The sequence below is a fragment of the Nicotiana tabacum genome, chromosome 22 (genome assembly GCF_000715075.1).
Source record: "Nicotiana tabacum cultivar K326 chromosome 22, ASM71507v2, whole genome shotgun sequence".
Classification (NCBI taxonomy): domain Eukaryota; kingdom Viridiplantae; phylum Streptophyta; class Magnoliopsida; order Solanales; family Solanaceae; genus Nicotiana; species Nicotiana tabacum.
In genome coordinates, this window is record NC_134101.1 from 11,151,291 (window position 1) to 11,170,627 (window position 19,337).

Sequence of the window (19,337 nt, forward strand, 5' to 3'; positions counted from 1 at the left end):
GGGCATTCTTGTTGTTGATGTTTGTGTATTAATACACTTACCTATGTGAGCTTTATCTTGTGGAAAGTGGTGAGAAAACATTGTACGCGCTGTCCATTTCTTTTCCTATACTTATGTAACGACCCGATCGGTCGTTTTGAGAGTTATCGCCCAGTTTTCCCATCTCTACTTCTTTTTGTGTTATTTAGCTATATTACATTATATCGGGTTAGGTGGTTCGGGACCGGAGTGATTTCAGAGTGAATTGAGACACTTAGTCTCTTAAGTAGAAACTTAAGTTGGAAAAGTCAACCAAATGTTGACCTATGCTCGGATTTGAATTCTGATGGTTCCGTTAGCTCCGTTAGGTGATTTTGGACTTAAGAGTGCGTCCGGAATGTGATTTGGAGGTCCGTGGTAGAATTAGGCTTGAATTGGTGAAATTAAAAATTCGGTGATTTCGGTCGGCAGTGGAAATTTTGATATCGGGGTCGGAATGGAATTCCTAAAGTTGGAGTAGGTTCGTAGTGTCATTTGTGATGTGTGTGCAAAATTTGAGGTCATTCGGACGTGGTTTGGTTGGTTTCGGCATCGATTGTCGAATTTAGAAATTTAGAAGTTCTTAGGCTTGAATCCGATGGTAATTTGGTGTTTGGATGTTGTTTTGAGTGATTCGAAGGTTCGACTAAGTTGGTATGTTGATATATGACTTGTTGGTATTTTTGGTTGGGGTCCCGAGGGCCTCGGGGTGATTCCGGGTGGTTAACGAATTTGTCAAAGTTGGAATTTGCAGCTAGAGCTGCTGCTTCTGCTATTTCCGCACCTGCGGAAGGAAGAGTCGCAGGTGCGAGGCCGCTGGTGCGCATGGGGAGTGCGCAGGTGCGGGCAACGCTGGGCTAGACAGGATGCGTAGGTGCGAGTTGGAGGTCGCATCTGCGAGCCCGCAGGTGCGAAACCTGGGGCGCAAATGCGAAAAAGGGAAATGCTGGGTAGGCTTCACAGAAGCGGAGGAAAAGCGTATGTGCGCCTTCGCAGGTGCGACGGGTTTGCCACAGATGCGGAGTCTAGGCGTGTCAGTGAGTTGCACAGGTGCGACTCCTTGGACTGCAGGTGCAGTCGCGCGGGTGCGAGTAAATGGCCGCAAGTGCGAGAAGCCTCGGCAGAGGGTACATATTGCACATTTCGCGAATTTTAGTGCATTCTTCACCACTTCTATTCGGTTTTTGGAGCTTTTGGGAGAGATTTGAAGAGGGAATCAAGGGGGTTTCATTGAGGTAAGTTACTTGAGCCCTACTACTTGTATATATGGTGATTTTCCCTTGTTTAATCATTGTAATTAGTGAAATGAGGGGTTAGGGCTTGGAAGTTTTGGAGAGTAATTTAAGGATTTGAAAGACCAAACGATGTCGGATTTTGATGAAGTTGGTATGGTTAGGATCGTGAGTGAATGAGATTTCTAGTTTTGTGAATTTTGTCGGATTTTGAGACATGGGCCCGGGGGCCGGGTTTGAGCCAATTTCGGATTTTGGTCTAATTTTGTAGCTTTTCTTGTGGAATTCATTCCATTAGCGCGTATTGATGGTATTGTGCTGATTGTGAATAGATTCGGAGCATTTGGAGGCCGAGTCCAGAGGTAAGAGCATTGCGGGGTAGAGATTTGACCGGTTTAAGGTAAGTAACGATTGTAAATCTAGTCCTGAGGGTACGAAACCCCGGATTTTGTATCATTCTACTATTGTTAGTGACGCACATGCTAGGTGACAGGCGTGTGGGCGTGCACTGCTGGGGATTGTGACTTGGTCCATCCCGTAGCAACTGTAAAGTTGCATACTTTGTTGAAACTATATGATACTTATATGTTTTAGAAAGAGTTTCTGTAAATTGGGCTGAATGCCATGTTTGGGCCTTGCGCCAGTGCTGTTTGGACCCTTAGGGGCTTTTTCTTACTATCCTCTCATTGTTTTCGATTGAAAATCTATACTCAGTCATATTTATACTTGTTTACCACATAACTCAGTTTTATGACTCTATTTTGATGCATATAAATGTTTTGGGCCGAAAGCCCTGTTTTACTAAAATGCCCGAGTGGCTTGAGAGGTTTATGACTGAGTGAGGCCGAGGGCCTGATTTGTGAGGATATTTATGGGATCGGGCTGCACGCTGCAGCATGTTGATATCGTCCGACGTCCTGATTATGAGGATGAGTGTGGATCGGGGCTGCCCGCCTGCAACATACTTTATTATTATAGCACATGAGTTGTCCATGCAGCACGTGAGTTGTCCGTGCAGATTATAACGCTTGGGCTGAAGGAGCCCCTCCGGAGTCTGTACACACCCCCAGTGAGCGCAGGTACCTACTTAGTGCGAGTGCCGAGTGATTGGGAGGCATGAGTGATTGCGAGGTATGCCCGAGTGGCACGAGTGACTGTGAGGTTTGCCCGAAGAGCTGTATATGAGCGATGTTTTTCCCTAGGGGTTGTTTATGATTTCATCATTTTTTCTCACATTTGCATTTCTCTCTGTTTGAAAACTGTAGAAAAACATCTTTAAATGATTTTACTGGAACTGGGTTTAAACGAGATGTTTGATTCAAATCCTGATTTTTAAAAACATGTGGTATTTTACTGAGATTTCCTGATATGAACGTTACATGCTTTATTGCTCGTCACTACTGCTCAGTCTTTATTTATTATTGTTACTTACTGAGTTGGCGTACTCACGTTACTCCCTACACCTTATGTGCAGATTCAGGTGTAGCTGGACACGGTAGCGGTTATTGATTATTCTGGTAGTAGATTTTCTTGGAGATAACAAGGTAGCTGTTTGGCGATTGTAGCCCCTGCTCTTCTCCCTCTTATCTTCCTCTAGTGGTATTTAGCTAATTTCCAGGCTGAGTTAGCCTTGATATTGTTAGACAGATTGTAGTAGATGCTCATGACTAGTGACATACCGATGCCGGGCTTTTCCTTCCACACTTTTATTTTGATTGGAACTTCTTTACGAAGATTATCTTTGAAATGTAAATATTAGTTTGTTTTGGAAATGAGTCGGCTTGCCTAGTTCCACGATAGGCTCCATCACGAAAGGGGTTAGTTTGGGTCGTGACAACTTACTAGCTAGCATGAATCATGTTAGGACACTTGCACAAGCATACACATAGTTGAGCACTCTTATCGGTTAAGAGGTTTTCTTGATATTGCTGAGTATAGATGCACACCCTTGTTACTTGCCTTCTATGTGAGAATAACTCTCTTTGGCACGTGAGTCATCAATGCGGTTATGAAGTGTAATGAGGGCACAGGATGCCCAGTATTAGGGTTCAGCTATTGGGACCCGTGAGTTGTGAATAGTATGAGGTTTGGTACCTCGTGGAGTTTATTGACTAAAACCTAGTGTGAAAGTGGTTGTTTTCATTTAGCTGGTACCCGCCCATCTTTTAATTATGTTCATCGGATTTAGGTTGTGTTTTCGTTCGTTCTTCTATGTCATTACTATGGTATTCCGCTGGTAGTAGTTGTTTTCCTTTCTTACTGAAATTACTGTGTTATTTGCCATTTTGCGTAGTCCTTATGTAGATATCATACTCTGTTGTTCCTATACTTATACTTGTTGGTTATCGATGTGGTGTACTCATACTACACTTCTGCACATTTTTGTGTAGATCCAGGCATTTCGAAGTCAGTTGATCATTAGCTAGCTGTGTGGACTGTTGTTGTGGAGACTCAAGGTAAACCTGCTGCTGCGTTTGCAAGCTTCGAAGTCACCTTCTGATTTGTATTCACATTCTTTACTTTGTATTTAGAAAATTGTAGCAAACTCTGTAGAGCTTATGACTAGTACTACCAGTTTTGGGAATTGTAAATTTTATAGAAATTTATATTTCAAAAATTGTTAGATGCCATTTAATTATTGTTGTTATTTAGTAAATGTTAGGCTTACCTAGTTGCTAAGACTAGGTGCCATCACGATACCCAACAGAGAGAAAATTGGGTCGTGACACAGATATACCTCGAAGTCTCCGTACACATGTAGCTCACTGATATCTGGGCTGGTAGAAAGTACCTGGATCTACACAAAAAGATGTTCAAAAGCGTAGTATGAGTACACCACATCGGTATCCAGTAAGTGCCAAGCCTAACCTCGGTAGAGTAGTGACAAGGTCAGGTCAGGCCCTACTGGAAATAATAAAAGACGTGGTGAAATATTTAACAATATGATAACAATAAATGAAAATGAAAATGAATCAAGTAAGTAGTATGTCACCATTTAAATTACACAGAATAAGGGCAAATAATACCTTGCGGAAAGAAAACAGAAATTTACAACTTTAAGAAAATCACAACAATAATCAAAGGCAAATGCAGTCATAAAGAAATATCAACAAAGGCACTCCCGAGTTAATGTCTCGTAGTCCCAAATCATAAATAAATTCACAATATCTCTTTTCCTTATATCACCGTGGGAGCCTTCACATTTAATTTCAAAGAAAAAATTCTTTCCGAAATAGCATCTCGCGTTTTAGCCACTTATCACACTGCATGACTTCTAGTAGTTCCCCTACTAGCCACATGTATCAAGCCACCCTTATCACACCGCATGTGTTTCAACACCCAGACCTTATACCACCGCATGCGTATTAATATCACAATTTGCACCTCAAGTGCTCATATATTTCAATTTGCCAAATTAAATCAACAACAACAATATTTTCCACAATAGGGAGCTCACGGCTCAATCACAATGAGTACAAAATCTCACAAAATATTCGGGAATAAATAGCTCAGCAAAAATAATATTTCACAATTTTTAACACGTTGCCTTAATACCAATTTTAACAAAAAAAATCAAATACTTCATAATAATAATATTTAGATAAAAGAAATTCAACCTTCAAATAATGCACAGAATAAAAGAATCAAAGTTTCAACTAAACATGTAAAACAATTAGTAGAAAAAATGCTAGGCAAAATTTAAGAATATAAAATAGATCAATGATGATGAATATAACAAGATAAAATAATTTAATTAATATGCATCAGTAATCTACACAATTTAAAGATATAATCTTCCACATTTAGCCCGTGTACACAATCGCCACCTCGTGTACACGACTTTCAATATATTACAATTATCACATCAATACCAATCCTAGGAGAAATTTCCCCCACACAAGGTTAGACAAGTCACTTACCTCAAACTGCGCTCAATCAGTCAAGTAGTATGCCTTTTCCTCGATTTTTCGACTCCGATCGGCTCAAATCAAATCATAATTAATTCGATTTAGTCAATACAAATTATAGGAATAATTTTCATATGAAATTATAAATTTTCTAACAAAATCCGGAATTTAACACAAAATTCGCACGTGGGCCCCACGTCTCGGAACTCGACAAAAGTTATAAAATATGAACGCTCATTCAACCACGAGTCCAACCATACAGGTTTTACTAAAATCCGACATCAACTCGTCCCTCAAATCTTCAATTTAAACCAAGAGGGATTTCTAAATCTTCCAACTTAAATCCCCAATTAAATGTTAAAAACAACTATGGATTCGAGTAATTTGACCAATATTCAGTTAAGAACACTTACCCCATTATTTTCCTTGAACATCTCCTAAAAATCGCCTCTTCCCGAGCTCTAATTTGTCAAAGATGGAAAATGGGACGTAAAGTTACTGCCCAGTGGTTTCTTCTTCGCGAACGCGGCCCTTGCCTCACGCTCACGAAGCACAAAAATGTGCCTGGAAAAATTTCTTCTTCGCGAATGCGATGCCTATCAGATCTTAAGCTTCGCGAACGAGGGACTCCCATCGCGAACACGAAGACCAAATATGTGGGGTCCCACCTGCCTCTTCTTTCTCTACGCGAACGCGAACGCGGTGCGTGCTGAGTCCAAGCCTTCGCATATGCGAACCCTCGTACGCGAACACAAATAACAAAACTCCACTGGCTTCTAGGTACTCTTTGCGATTGCGAGACCTCTCTCACGAACGCGAAGAAGGAAACCAGTAGCAGTAGTTTCAAGCTTCCGAAATGCGCCGAACATGATCCGAATTATGCCCGAGGTCCTCGGGACCTCAACCAATCATACCAACAAGACCTAAAATATCATATGAACTTAGTTGTAACCTCAAATCACATCAAATAACGCTAAAACCACGAATCATACCCCAATTCAAGCTTAAGGAATTTAAAATTTTCTAATTTTTACATTCGATGTCAAAACCTATCAAATCAATTCTGATTGACCTCAAAGTTTGCACACAAGTCATAAATGACATAACGAAGCAATGAAAATTTTCAAAACTGGATTCTGACCCCGATATCAAAAAGTCAACTCCCCGGTCAAACTTTCCAAAAATTCAACTTTCGCCATTTCAAGCTTAATTCCACTACGGACTTCCCAATAATTTTCCGGACACGCTCCTAAGTCCAAAATCACCATACGGGGCTATTGAAATCATAAAAATTCTATTCTGGGGTTGTTTTCACATAAGTCAACATCCGATCAACCTTTTCAACTTAAGCTTTCAACCTTGAGATCAATTGTCTCAATTCATTCCGAAATCTCTCCGGACCTGATCACTTACCCCGGCAAGTCATATAACAACTGTAAAGCACAAATTGAGCTATAATTGGGGAAACAAAGCTGTAATACTCGAAATGACCGGCCGGGTTGTTACATTCTCCCCTTCTCAAACAAACGTTTGTCCTCAAACGGGTTTAGAATTATACCTGGAGTGATGAAAAGATGAGGATAACAGCTGCGCATTTCATGCTCGGTCTCCCAAGTTGCCTCCTCGACCGGATGACCCTTCCACTGTACTTTTACTGAAGCAATGCTCTTCAATCTCAACTTTCTAACCTGTCTGTCCAAAATAGCCATTGGTTCCTCAACATAAGATAGATCCTTGTCCAAATGGACTGAGCTGAAGTCTAACACATAAGACGGATCGCCGTGATACTTTTGGAGCATGAAAACATGGAACACTGGATGAACTGCAGAGAGATTAGGTGGTAGTGCAAGTCTATAAGACACCTCTCCAATTCTTCCAAGAATCTCAAAAGGCCCAATTCTTTCCTCTCTTCCCAAATCTCATGACACCCTTCATAGGCGAAACTCGGAGCAAGACTCGCTCACCAATCATGAAAGCAACATCACGAACTTTCCGATCCGCATAACGCTTTTGTCTAGATTAGGCTGTACGAAGCCGATCCTGTATCAATTTAACTTTTTCCAAAGCATCTTGAACCAAGTCCGTACCCAATAGTCTAGCTTCGCCCGGCTCGAACCAACCCACTGGAGATCGATACCGTCTCCCATATAAAACCTCATACGGAGCCATCTAAATGCTCGATTGGTAGCTGTTATTGTAAGCAAACTCTGTAAGTGGCAGAAAATGATCCCAAGAACCCCCAAAATCTGTAGCACAAACGCGTAACATATCTTCCAATATCTGAATAGTGTACTCGAACTGCCCGTCCGTCTGAGGCTGAAATATTATACTCAGCTCTACCCGAGTACCCAACTCACATTGTACGACCCTCCAGAACTGTGATGTAAACTGCGTACCCTGGTCAGAGATGATAGATACCGGTACGCCATGAAGCTTGATAATCTCGTGAATATAAACCTGAGCCAGCTGCTCCGAAGAGTAAGTAGTAACCATAGGAATGAAATGATCTGACTTGGTTAATCTATCCACAATCACCCAAACTGCATCGAAATACCTCTAAGTCCGTGGGAGCTCAGTGCTTGAAATTTAGGCACTGAGCTACATATTCCACTATGTCTTTCTTCATCCGCCTCCACCAATAGTGTTGTCTCAAGTCTTGATATATCTTTGTAGCATCTGAATGAATGGAGTACCGCAAACTATGAGCCTCTTGGAGAATCAACTCACGTAAATCATCTACATTGGGCACACATAACATGCCCTGCATCCGTAATACACCGTCATCTTCAATAGTGACTTCCTTGGCGTCACCGTGCTGAACTGTGTCCTTAAGGACAAGCAGATGGGGGTCATCATACTGACGCTCTCTGATATGATCATAAAGAGAAGACTGAGAAATCATGCAAGCCAAAACTCGACTCGGCTCGGAAATATCCAATTTGACAAACTGGTTGGCCAAGGCTTGAACATCCAAGGCTAAAGGCATCTCTGCTACCGGTAAATATGCTAAGCTGCCTAAACTCTCCGCATTATGACTCAAGGCATCGGCCACCACATTGGCCTTTTCGGGATGATAGAGAATGGTAATATCATAATCCTTAAGCAACTCCAACCACCTCTGCTGCCGCAAATTAAGATCCTTCTATTTAAACAGATGTTTTAGACTCTGGTGATCGGTATAAACCTCACAATGGACACCATAAAAATAATGCCGCCAAATATTTAAGGCATAAACAATAGCTGCTAACTCAAGGTTGTGGACGGGATAATTCTTCTCATGTACCTTTAACTATCTGGATGCATAGGCAATCACCCTACCGTCTTCCATCAACACTACATCGAGACCAATACGCGATGCATCACAATACATGGTATAAGACCCTGAACTTGTAGGCAACACCAATACTGGGACTGTAGTCAAAGCTGTCTTGAGCTTTTGAAAGCTCTCCTCACATTTCTCGGTCCACTTGAACGGAGCACCCTTCTGGGTCAATTAAGTCATAGGTGCAGCAATAGAAGAAAAACCCTCTACAAATATACCCTATATTTGACCCAAAAATCCCACTGACTCAAGCCAGAATTCACACTTTGAAAATTTTGCATATAACTTCTTTTCTCTCAAAGTCTGAAGCACAGTCCTCGGGTGTTGTTCATGATCCTCTCGCTTTCGGAAATACACCAGAATGTCGTTAATAAACACAATGACGAAAGAATCAAGATAGGGTTGAAATACACTATTCATTAAGTGCATAAATATTGTTGGGGCATTGGTCAGCCCAAAATACGTCATAAGGGACTCGTAATGACCATACCGAGTCATGAAAGCAGTCTTCGAGATATCTGGTTCCCGAATCTTCAACTGATGATAGCCAGATCGAAAGAACACTCTAGCACCATAAAGCTGATTAAATAGGTCATCAATACGTGGCAATGGATACATGTTCTTCACTGTAACCTTGTTCAGCTGACGGTAATCAATACACATCTGCATAGAGCCATCCTTCTTCTTCACAAATAAGACAAGAGCACCCCAAGGCGATACACTAGGACGAACAAAACCCTTATCAAGCAGCTCCTGTAACTGCTCCTTTAATTCCTTCAATTACGTTGGGGCCATATGATATGGTGGAATAGAAATGGGTTGAGTGCCCGGTAACAAATCAATACCAAATTCAATATCCATGTAGGGTGTCATACCCGGAAGATCCGCTGGAAATACATCAGGAAAATCCCTTACTACAGGAACTGACTCCATGGTAGGAGTATCAACACTAACATCTCTCACATAGGCCAGATACGCATCACACCCCTTCTCAACCATTCGTTGAGCCTTAAGAAATGAAACAACCCTGCTAGGAACATGATCCAAGGTACGTCTCCACTCTAGACACGGTAGACCTAGCATAGCCAATGTCACCGTCTTGGCATAACAATCAAGAATAGCATGATAGGGCGACAACCAGTCCATGCCCAAAATAATATCGAAATCTACCATACTGAGCAATAATAAATCAGCTCTAGTTTCAAAATCACTAATAATAATCAAACACGACCGATACACACGGTCAACAATAATAGAATCACCCACGGGTGTAGATATATAAACATAAGAACTCAAAGAATCACGGAATATGCTCAAATACGGGTCAAAATAATATGACACATAAGAATAACATAATCGGATGCAACTGCCTCCGTCATAGAAGGAAGGGCATAATATCTGGCCTGGCCTCCACCTATAGGGCGACCTCTACCTGTCCGACCTCCACCTCTAGTTGGCTGTTCCGGTGGGGTAGCAACTGGTGTAGTAATAATGGTCTGAGAAGCATAAGGGCCCTATGGAATAGGTGGGGCCTGAGAAATCTGTGAAGGTGCACCCCTCTTAAATTTAGGGCAATCCCTCATTATATGATGAGTGTCACCACACTCAAAACAAGCCCTCGGAGGACGTGGCTGCTGGGACTGGCTCGGGCCTGATCGGCTGGACTGCCCGCTGAAAGCACCCCATACAGGAGGTACAGTAGACACTGGAGGTGCATAATATGGAATACGAGGTCTGGGAGTAACCGAAATACCGCTGGAGGCTGGAAGTGCTGAATGAATAGGATGGCTCACATAGCCTCTACCATGACGGGTTACAGCTGGGGCACAAGAACTGTTATATGTGCCAAAATCTCAAGGTCTCTTAGCTTCCCTTTCTTTTCTCTCCCGAGTCCGCATACCCTTCAATCTCCTAGCAATTGACACCGCCTGTTGGTATGTGATGTCCATCTCCAGTTCTCGGCCATACTAAATCTGATACTAGGGTGGAGGCCCTCAATAAATCGGCGAACCCGCTCTCGAACAGTAATAACAAAGGCTGGTGCGTGCCTAGCCAAATCATTGAATCAGACCGCATACTCTGACACGGTCATAGAACCCTGGCGCAGCTACTCAAACTCTGCGCGCCATGCATCTCGAAGACTCTGAGGAATATACTCCCTCAAGAACATATCCGAAAATTGAGTCCAAGTAAGTGAAGCTGCCTCAGCCTGACTATCCAACTCATATGCTCTCCAGCACTGGTAGGCCACTACTCTAAGCTGGAATGTCATGAAAGAAACCCCACTGGAATCCACAATACCCATAGTACGAAGGATACAGTGACATTCCTGAAGAAAACCCTGAGCATCCTCTGAAGCCAAACCGCTAAAAGTGGGAGGGTGGTACTTCTTGTACCTCTCGAGCCTGAGTTGCTCCCCCTCCGAAACTGTTGCCCTAGCCTCGGGCCGAACTGGGACAACTGGCTGCACTGGTATAACCTCTCGAGCATGGTCAACCTGGGCCCATGGCTCTGGGGTACGGGCGGCGAGAGTCTGTGCTCCTCTCCCGGTCTGAGATGTGGCAGGAGCAAGTGGAATCAACCCTGCCTGAGCTAGAGTGCCAAACATGCTCAAGAACTGGGCAAGAGTCGCCTGAAGTGCAGGAGTAGTAACAGGTGTCTCAGGTGCCTGTTCTCCAACCGGAGCTACTACTGGTTCCTCTGTAGCAGCTCGTGCAGGTGCTCTGGCTGCACCATGTGGTCTTCCTCAGCCTCTGGCACGGCCTCTTCCCCTACCCCAGCCTCTTGCGGCTCTAACATGGGGCATGTGTGTCTGATCATCTGATCCAGTTGTGCGTGTCCTCACTATCTGTGAGAGAATAGAAAGACAAGAGTTTATAATTTCGAAGTCAACAATGCGCACGATAAGGAATCAATGAAGTAAACATTTTCCTAACAATTCCATAGCCTCCCAAAGATAAGTATAGACGTCTCCGTACCGATCTGCAAGACTCTACTAAACCTGCTTGTGACTCATAATACCTATGAACCTAGAGCTCTAATACCAACTTGTCACGACCCCAAATTCCCTCTGTATGATGTCGTGATGACACCTAATCCCTAAGACTAGGTAAGCCTATCAATGCGGAATAACAATAGAAATCTGAAATAAATAAATCTGTAAATTCACATAATTACAACTCCCAAAACCCGGTAGAAATAAGTCACAAGCTTCTAAGACTTTATCCTCAATGTCTCTATATATCAGAGTTTAAAGAAATAAAGGAAGCAACATAATAAGGATAGAAGCGGACTCTGGAGTCTGCAGACGCTGGCAGATATACCTCGAAGTCTCCGTACACAGGTAGCTCACTGATATCTGGGCTGGTAAGAAATACCTGGATCTACACAAAATGATGTGCAGAAGCGTAGTATGAGTACACCATAGCGATACCCAGTAAGTGCCAAGCCTAACCTCGGTAGAGTAGTGACAAGGTTAGGTCAGGCCCTACTAGAAATAATAAAAGACATGGTGAAATTCTTAAAAATATAATAACAATAAATGACAATGGAAATGAATCAAGTAAGTAGTATGTCACCATTTAAATTATACAAAATAAAGGCAAATAATGTCTCGCGGAAAGAAAATAGAAATTTACAACTTTAAGAAAAACACAACAATAATCAAAGGCAAATGCAGCCATAAAGAAATATCAACAAGGGCACTCCCGAGGTACCGCCTCGTAGTCCCAAATCATAAATAAATTCATAATATCTCTTTTCCTTATATCACCGCGGGAACCTTCACATTTAATTTCAAAGAAAATATTTTTCCCGAAATAGCATCCCGCGTTTTAGCCACCCTTATCACACAGCATGACTTCTAGTAGTTTCCCTACTAGCCACACGTATCAAGCCACCCTTATCACACCGCATGCGTTTCAACATCCAGATCTTATACCACCGCATGCGTATTAATATCACAATACATTATAATTTACACCTCAAGTGCTCAAATATTTCAATTTGCCAAAATAAATCAACAACAACAATATTTTCAACAATAGGGAGCTCACGGCTCAATCACAGTGAGTACAAAATCTCACAAAATATTCAGGAATAAATACTCAGCAAAAATAATATTTCACATTTTTTAACATGTTGCCTCAATACCAATTTTAACAAAAATATCAAATACTTCATATTAATAATATTTAGATTAAAGAAATTCAACCCTCAAATAATGCACAGAATAAAAGAAGTAAAGTCTCAACTAAACAAGTAAAATAATTAGTAGGAAAAATGTTAGGCAAATTTAAGAATATAAAATAGATCAATGATGATGAATATAATAGGATAAAATCTTTCACATTTAGCCCGTGTACACACTCGTCACTCCATGTACACGGCTTTCAAAACATTACAATTATCACATCAATACCAATCCTAGGGGGAATTTTCCCCACACAAGGTTAGACAAGTCACTTACCTCAAACCGCACTTAATCAGTCAAGTAATATGCATTTTCCTCGAATTTCCAACTCCGATTAGCTCTAATCTAATCATAATTAATTCGATTTAGTCAACACAAATTATAGGAATAATTTCCATATAAAAATACAACTTTTCTAACAAAATCCGAAATTTAACGCAAAATTCGCCCATGGTCCACGTCTCGGAACACGAAAAAAGTTACAAAATATGAACGCTCATTCAACCACGAGTCCAACCATATAATTTTTACTAAAATCCGATATCAACTCGACTCTTAAATATGCAATTTAAACCAAGAGGGTTTTCTAAATCTTCCAACGTAAATCCTTAATTAAATATTAAAAACAACCATGGATTCGAGTAATTATTGAGTTAAGAACACTTATCCCGTTGTTTTCCTTGAAATTTTTCCGAAAATCGCCTCTTCCCGAGCTCCAATTTGTCAAAAATGGAAAATGGGTTCGTCCCATTTTCAGAACTTAAAGTTTCTGTCCAGTGGTTTCTTCTTCGCGAACGCGACCCTTGCCTCGCGTTCGCAAAGCACAAAAATGTGCTTGCCAAAATTTTTTCTTCGCGAACGCGATGCCTATCAGAACTTAAGCTTCGCGAACGCGGGACGCCCATCGCGAACGTGAAGACGAAATGTGTGGGTTCCCAGCTGCCTCTTCTTTCTCTTCGCGAACGCGGTACGTGCTGAGTCTAGGCCTTCGTGAACGCGACCCCTCGTACGCGAACGCGAAGAACAAAACTCCATTGGCTTCCAGGTATTCATCGCGAACGCGAAACCTCCCTCGCGAATGCGAAGAAAGAAACCAGTAGCAGTAGTTTCAAGCTTCCGAAATGCGCTGAACATGATCCGAATTACGCCCGAGGTCCTCGGGACCTCAACCAATCATACCAACAAGTCCTAAAATATCATACGAACTTAGTTGAAACCTTAAATCACATCAAACAACGCTAAAACCACGAATCATACCCCAATTCAAGCTTAAAGAACTTAAGAATTTTCAAGTTTTACATTCGATGCCGAAACCTATCAAATCAATTTCGATTGACCTCAAATTTTGCACACAAGTCAAAAATGATATAACGGAGCTATGAAAATTTTTAGAACTGGATTCCAGCCCCGTTATCAAAAAAAACAACTCCCCGGTCAAACTTTCAAAAAACTCAACTTTCGCCATTTCAAGCCTAATTCCACTATGGACTTTCAAATAATTTTACGGACACGCTCCTAAATCTAGAATCACCATACAGATCTATTGGAATCATTAAAGTTCTATTCCGGGGTCGTTTTCATATAAGTCAACATCTAGTCAACCTTTTCAACTTAAGCTTTCAACCTTGAGACTAATTGTCTCAATTCATTCTAAAATCTCTCCGGACCTGAACAAATTACCCCGGCAAGTCATATAACAACTATAAAGTACAAATTGAGCAATAATTGGGGAAACATAACTGTAATACTCGAAACGACCAGCCGGGTTGTTACAAATACATAGATTATAAGATAAGGATTTTTTATTTACATTGTGTGTCATTTTTCAAAAATGACTATTACTAACACACTGATTTGATATTCGAATCTGAATTTAAATATAATTTGAGTTGTTTGCATTGAGTGTAAGCCAAATATGGTGTCGAGAAAAAACTACTTGGCAGTTTTAAGACAATATGTGCAATGTTATATAATAAAAATCACCTAAATTAAAAGAAAAAAAAATGTATATATAGGGTATTCAAAATTCAAAATCTGTGGGTAGAGATATTGATAAACTCAAAATGGAATCATACCGAAATAACTTTTCACCGGCAACAAAATTATTTAAATTTTTAGATAGCCGATTAAAGTGGATTTTAAATTAAGGATAATATCTTCATTGCATCATCATAAAGATAATCATTATTGAAATATATATAAAGTTTTAGAAATTGGAATTGCAAAATAGAAATATTTTTTAAAAGATAACATCATACCAAATAAGAGTTCAAGTCGTAGTAAAAAAGTCATGTCGTAACCAAAGAGTCGTTCATATTTTGTCAATCTTTGTGATTTTTCATAAATACGAGTTATTATTTCGCTTCGTGACTATTTTTAGATTCCATTGACACCAATGAAAATTGCGCAAAACAATATTATCACTACAAGAATTGAGAAAATGCTATTCTTTATTCATATAGTATTTCTTAATTAATATCTAACGATTATTTATAATTATCTAGAGGGTTTAAAGTTTAAGGTTATTTAAATATAATTCAAATAAATTAGATATTTAATATGGTTAGTGTCAAATATCAAAATGGAGTTATACTGAAAAAATATTCAGTGGCTAAAGAATTATTTAAATTTTTAGATAGCCACCTAAAATAAGTTTTGAATTAAGGATAATATTTTCACTTACATTATTATAAAAATAATTATTATTGAAAAAAAAAAATTTTAGAAACTGAAATTTAAAAAAGAAATATTTTTTAAAAGATATCAACATACCAAATAAGAGTTCAAGTAGTAGTAAAAGAGTCAAGTCGTATCCAAAGAGTCCTTCATAGTCTCAACCTTTGATTGTTTTGCCATAAATATGAGTTATTATTTTGCTTCACAACTATTTTTATGATCCAATGACACCGACGAGAATGGTACCAAAAAAGAAAATAGAATTATAAATAGGAGATTTGAGAAATGGTTAATCTTTTTCATGTAATATTTCTTAATTAATATCTAATGATTATCTATATTTATCGAGAAAGTTTAAATTTTAAGATTATTTACATATAATCCAAATAACTCAAATACTTGACATGGTTAATGTCCGCGCATCCGCGCGGGTGCTAATACTAGTATATTTTTAAATGATAAAATGATCGATCAATTTCCTGTTGGAGTTTCGTGCTATTATAATAGTTTCTGGATAGATAAAAGAAGACAAGATTAAAAGAGTGAAATATTATTTTTTTTATATATTTAATAGTTTTAATTTTATGGCTTACAACTTAATGAGAATAAATTAATGTAATTTGTTGAAAATACTAAATGTTAGTAGAATTGTTCAATAAAATTACTCTAGTTGTTGACTACTTCAAATGGACGTAAAATTGTGTACTGACCTTCCAAATATTTGACCTTTTTAATGATTTATTAAAGGTAAAATATTAATTGCCTTTAAGTCATAAATATTAGGTATATACTTCTGTCACGACCCAAAATTTGACTAGTCGTGATGGCACCTAGCCCAACCCGCTAGATAAGCCAATTAACCACTAACCAATTCCAATAACAATTAAAAGTGAAATTAAGTAAAGAAATATCTTAATCTTATTCTTTCCCCAAGGACTAGTAGTACAAATCATGAGATTCTAAGAATGGACTATACAAAGCTGGTATGAAGTAAATACATCATCTGTTCGAAAAGTACATAAACATAGTTTTATGAATCTAAGACTGCCATGAACAAGAGGCAGCAACAACCGGAACGCAGGTACATCTTCAGATCCAGCTCCCAACGAACACAGCAACATCAGCAGCCAACATCTGCACGAAAGGTGCAGAAGTGTAGTATGAGTACAACCAACCCCATGTACTCAATAAGTAACTAACCTAACCTTAGGTTGAAAGTAGTGACGAGCTTGTACCAAGGTCAGAGTCCAACTTCCATAACCAACAATAGTTCACAACAACATAAAACAAGTAATACCAGAAGTAACTCAACAATCAAATGCTCAACAAAAATATGATTTCTGAAAATAGTTCTGCCTTTCAAGTACATCAATGAAAACCCAAATCGTTTACAGGAGTTGCCAAAAATATGAATAAGTTTAAAAATAATAATTTTTCCAAAATCCTTTCAATAATAAATAAGATGTTTCATTTTCCTTACAGATAACCTGTGTAAAACAAATGCATCACTATGCCCATCTGTCAACATGTGTGAGAAATCATGAATGATGTGATACCGCACAGCATAAGAAAAATACATCTCTATGCATGTATGTCATGTGTGCATGTCAATGCAATGTATCTCAGAGATGAACTCATGTACTCAAACTCTCAGAGTACTCAATCTCACTTTCTCACACATTTCACTTATCATGCTCAATCACTCGGTACTGTATATGGCCAATCCAGCCCGTGGAGAAGATCCATCTCCAGGTATATAATGCTTCGGACAAGATTCATATCCAGGGAAGATCCATCCCTCAATAATATCAACCACGCTCACTAGGTGTGTGTAGACTCCGGAGGGGCTCCTTCAGCCCAAGAGATATAAACCGCATGCACAACTCACGTGCTATATAAAGCATGTAAGGCCTGTTGCAGGCGGGCAGCCCCGATCCACATAATAATAATATATATATATATATATATATATATATATATATATATATATATATATATATAATGGCTTGATGCGGCGTGCAGCCAGATCCCAAAAATATCCTCAGAGTCAAACCCTCGGCCTCCCTCAGTCATCAATCTCTCCAGTCTGTCTCTCATGGGCTCACAATGTCATAAAAATAGCCCGAAAATGATGTTATGATGTATCAATAAATAACAACAGAGGGTGAGGTATGATATATAATGAAATGAATATGACTGAATATGAATTTTCAATTTAAAATAAATAATTCACAGCAATATGACCTCTGTGGGTTTCAATAATACTGGCACATAGCCTCAACATGATTTTTAATATGATTCTCAGGTAAATTTCCTCAACATATAAAACTGCATAGAAAATACCAAGATTATTTGACGACAAAATTCCACGGAAACAATTACGTCATAATTTCTATAGTGCACGCCCACCCGCCTGTCACCTAGCATGTGTGTCACCTTCAAGCAATTCACATAATACGTATATTCAGGGTTCATACCCTCAACTCCAAGATTAGAAGAGTTACTTACCTCGAAAAAGATGAATCCAATGCCGAGCAAGATAAACAGTACTCCAGAAATTTCATTCCGCGCGAACCTTCGAACGCCTTCATATCTCCTCAATTCCAAGCCAAACGATTCGAAACTAGTCAAACAACGTGCAAATTAATCAAAATATACTCTAATGCTTGCAATTTAATAATTTATAAAAATTTCTAATTCTTCTCAAAAAATTGACAGTGGGGCCCACATCTCGGAACTCGACGAAACTCACAAAATCCAACAACCCATTCAATTACGAGTCCAACTAAATCAAAATAACTCAAATTTGACCACAATTCGACCTTCAAATCTTCAATTAAAGTCTATAAAATTTTCTACCATTTTCAACCCAATTTCAAACATACGAGCATAACTCGATGTTTTATGCCTTAAATCATAAATCTACAGGTGAAAGACTTTCTTTTAAATATCAAAATCCATCTCGTTGTTCAATTAGAAATATCATATTTGAATACCCATGTCAAGAGAATAATAATTATGTCATAAAATAGTTTAATACCTTGAATGAAAATTAACTACAATTGTAGTTTGCGATTGTTGGGCACTGTTGCTTCGTCTGAAAACCGTTAATTGGAGGACATTTAGCTTGCCTTGAATCTCGAGAAAACAAGGTTGAAAAGCTTTGAAATCGATTCAATGGTCTTTGGAATACCACTGTCAGAAGCTCCCTTTAACTTTTCCCATCATTATCATATTCTCCTTTAATACTTTTAAAGCATCCCTAATCGGGATTACTATTACTGCCAGGAAAAAGGGTGGGCTTGACCCTTAATTCTTTTCCTAAATTATTGTCCAAAGTTACCAAAGTCCAAATACGGAACTACACATGGACCAATAATCCTTACTTACTTTCTTAACTCTCTTCTTTGTTCCATATTACGTAAATGTAAATATTAACAAAATGACTACAAATATACGTATAGGTAAACTATAAAAATAAAGAAACTATAATTAATGAGATAATTCAAAAGTTCATAAAAAAAATATATATATATCGGATCGTTACATTCTCCCCCACTTAAATAAATATTCGTCCTAGAACGTGCCAATAGTTGTTTCCAAGCCATCAAATCATTGTGCCACCTTACCATGCACATACCCTGGGGGTGATATATAGGCCTCACAACACAACATAATTGAAGATTATTACTTTAATCTTAGTCCGTAAACTTAGAACCCAATTTTCAACATCCAGAATTTCTTATAAAACCCGGATCTCACATCTACACACGGTATAAGTCCGAATAAGCTGTATCCAACCATAACCATAACTCCCAGATATAATCACATAACATACTACACAACTCGCATACTCGCAGCACCATTCTAGGTCACAGTAACTACTCAAAACCAACTCGGTACTAGTATTAAACCACATATCAAACAAAACCTCGTTCCAAAATATTCATACACTGCTGATAATGAAAGAACGCAGAATCCCATAACCA

At 39.2% G+C, this 19,337-nt stretch overlaps 1 long non-coding RNA gene across 1 annotated transcript; it reads right to left on the reverse strand.

Annotated features, from left to right (window-relative positions):
- Nucleotides 1-16,282: 16,282 nt before the first annotated feature.
- Nucleotides 16,283-18,624, reverse strand: LOC142176797 (uncharacterized). The gene is made up of 3 exons (XR_012705601.1): nucleotides 18,389-18,624; nucleotides 17,857-17,971; nucleotides 16,283-16,482 (listed from the first exon to the last, which is right to left on the reverse strand). It is a non-coding gene; the product is annotated as an uncharacterized LOC142176797 (long non-coding RNA).
- Nucleotides 18,625-19,337: the final 713 nt, after the last annotated feature.